The sequence below is a fragment of the Myotis brandtii genome, unplaced genomic scaffold (assembly GCF_000412655.1).
Source record: "Myotis brandtii unplaced genomic scaffold, ASM41265v1 scaffold565, whole genome shotgun sequence".
Classification (NCBI taxonomy): Eukaryota; Metazoa; Chordata; class Mammalia; order Chiroptera; family Vespertilionidae; genus Myotis; species Myotis brandtii.
Window position 1 is genome coordinate 1,941,741 of NW_005370105.1, and position 3,395 is coordinate 1,945,135.

Here is a 3,395-nt window from a genome sequence, read left to right on the forward strand (position 1 = left end):
GGAGAGAGGCTTCGAGGTAACTCTCAGACTCTCGGACGGAGCACATGGCAGTTGCCATCGGCTGAGGTGGGAAGAATACCTCATGCACGACACACAGACCTGATCGTTCTGATGATTTGTGGCATGGTTGTTCAGACAGGACACGGCCTACAGCCATGTCTTCCTAGGCGTTTGCTTCAAGATTAGACTGCGACTTTCCTGTAAGTGAAGTATTCCGGAGGTCCCCCGTGCGTGCTCCTCCTACGCCCCCTAAAGAAGAATTCTCCTAGCGGACAGCAGCACGTGTGCGTTCGTCATGCTGCTTTCTCTTTGATCATCACAGTTTTGTTTTTTCAGGCCCAGTTTCCTAGAATTCCGACCACGGCCGCATTTAGCGCAGGAGGATATGTAACCAAGCCCCGGGGGCCTTTGGAGATGAAGGAGGCAGCTGTTTCCTGAGCACGGCCTTGGGGACCCAACAGCCTATAGAAATAGCCACAGATTAAAAAAAAAACCCCATGAACAAACCAAGCACACACAGCCTAGTAATCCCCCCACACCTGGCAAACGGAACCGAAGTGCTCCGTAGCCGAGAGCGTCCCCTTCTCACACGCGCACGGCAGGAGAAACGCATGCTGAACATAGCTGGGGCCTTAGCCTCGGTCTCCTCTGCCCCGCGGACAGGTGGACGTGGAAATACCGGCATCATGGGACGTGTCGGCGTTGCTGTGAGCCGGGGAGAGGTCAGGGGCCAGCAGTCCGCGTGTGCATTCCTCCCAGATCAAAGACAACAGGTGCCTCCGCCCAGTGGCTTCCTCTCCATCCGCTGACACTCGCTCGTGCAGACGTTGGGGCGTCCACACCCCCGCACCGCGTGCGCCGTCGAGGGGAGAGAAAGGGCCACGTAGGCTGGGCTTTTCACGTCCTTGTTCTGAGTTGAGGCTCTGTGAGGACGGCCCGTTGCCTGACTCACTTCCCCTCCTTTGTAGGCTGGGTGCCGGAGCTTCCTCGCCATTGTTCTGGGGTTGGGTGTTTTCAGAAACCCTGTTTGCTGGGATGCCCTCCCCCGGGCGCTTTCATTTCCAGCCGAGTCGACGCTGTTTAAAATGTTTGCCCCAAAGAGTGTGTCCGAGCTCCGAAGCGCCTGGCCTAGGCCGCGGTCTGCGATCGCACGCGGAGGCTGGGGTTGGCGTTGGTGGTTCGGTTTGCCTTCTGTGTGTGTGCTCAGCTGCTCTTCGAACCGGGCGTGTAGAGCTTTTGTTTTGGAAAATGATTTCTCCATTTCCTCCCAAGTTGGTGATTTTCGTTGAAGGAGTAGCGGATTGCAAGCGTCACCGTTGAGTAGCTGCAAGTTTTCGCCCTAGATTTCCACAGAGGAATCCTGAGTGGGGCCCCTCTTGTTGCTGAAACGCCTGCCTGCCCTGTCCCGTTCTCCTTACGTGTGACTCTCCTTTTCCCATGGGGTCTGCACTGGGATCATAAATGCAAAGAGAGAAGTTGAAACTGACCGTGGAGGAGCTGTGCTCCCCGGAAAGAAGTCATTGATCCTGGAGTCCGACTTGTTCCTGAATTTCGACACAGGGAGTCCTAGGTCTGATAGCTAGACCTGCATTCCCTGAGAAGGCAGGCCCACGGGACAGCATGGCCCCCCGGGAGTGCAGGTGGGGCCCTGGATGGGGAATTGTAGAGGGTGACACCACTAAACGGGGACTCCGGTCACTTGTCCATTCATTCGTCTACACGTCGCACGTCGGTGAACATCCACTGACTGTGCAACCAGCAGCGTGCCACGTGCTCGAGACGGACGCACAAGACAAGGAGCCCCTGTGCGTGGCGAGGCAGGAGGAAAACAGAAGACAGGCAGACACTGTGCGAAAGTGCTGAGTCGCCAGATCCGGCTCAGGGCAGAGGCAGGGCCTCGCTTCCGCCAAGTCAGCCGGTGGAGAGGCCCGCTCCGCGGAGCCGAGTATCTGAGCCAGTTGGAGCTGGACAGCGCGGGGTGAATTAGCCAAGAGAATGAATGAGGGTGCAGGCAGGGAGGCGGAGAAAACTTGTGTCGTCCCAGCCCCTGGTTTTCTAAATGATGGACCAGCTGACTCATCCTCCCAGGCACCGATCCCTTCGCAGACGGTGGGCCGACAGACTTGCCAAGCCGTCGTGTGCAGGCCTGTGAGTCCTCAGCTGGTTACGTAAGGCGTGTGGTAGTCAAAGGCTCACATCTGTGTTCACCTAGGCACACGTCATAGATTTGTCTGCATACGTTTATTAAGGATCCCCCACCAACTCCCATACACCAGAACCTTGACTCTCCGCCCTTAGGAATTAATCGATGTAGGTGGTCTTGGCATCGGAGACGCGGGCCTACGTTCTAACTTCTCCACGTCCTGGGCGAATGGACTTCGAAAAGTCACGTCATAGCGGAGAGACGCCGAGCGTGACGACAGTGCTCACGCTACTTTTTGATCAAGGGTAAGTGACGCGTTAGGTAAAGGTGGTCACGGAGCATGACAGTTCCTTAATCCGTGGCAACTGGCATTATTATTCATTCAGTCAAGCGCGGAGAAAGGTCGAATGATGGCTTCTCTCAGGACTTTGACATTTGCTGAATGTGTCTTTCCTCATGTACAACCCAACACAGTAATGGCCTCGTCCAGAGTCTCATCTTTCTCTGTGAGCCAAGAAGCGCTCAGATGTGTTCCTTTCCAAATGGGGAAACTGAGGCACAGGTGGACGGACGTGGACAGAGAGCCAGCTCGTTCCCTGGAAGCATCCTCCGCCCGGCAGTCTTTCCACGAGGCTGACCGTGGAGACCTCGGGAGGCTCGGTCTGATTCTTTGGAAAATCTGCTCTAAGCGTCTCAGGGGGGTTGGCTTCTGGGCGGAGCCCTCGCCCTGAAAGCCAGGGTGCGGCCGGTGCTGTGAAAGTGGATTCAGATGGCAGAGCCAGGAGTGCGCCCGGCGTGAGCGGCCTGCCCTTCCGTCCGTTTCCCTGGTGGGAGGGCGGGCCCCGAGGCCTTGCTTCCTGAGGGGTTGGGTTTCAGACTCCGGTGATTCTAGCTGGAGATTGGGGAAGTGTGTGTTTTGAAAGATGCCAACTGAAAGTCGACTTCTCCACTATTTAATGGGTCCCTCTTCAGAGCGGTGCACGCTTGGTGAGGGCCGGTGAGGGCGGCGTGACTCAGATAGGGCTTTAAAAAGAACCTAAAAAAATTACAGACCCCCCGCCCACGAAACAGGAGGAAAACAAAAAAAATACCCCATTTTATTCAGAAGTTTGCCTTTGTTTGCGCTTAGCATGAGAAGCCTTTGTGACTTTATCATTGCATCCTTTCCCTCCCCTCTCCTCTCTCCCTTCTCCCCTCTCCCCTCTCCCCTCTCTCCTCTCCCCTCCTCTTCAGTGAGAGTCTGACTGTAGGA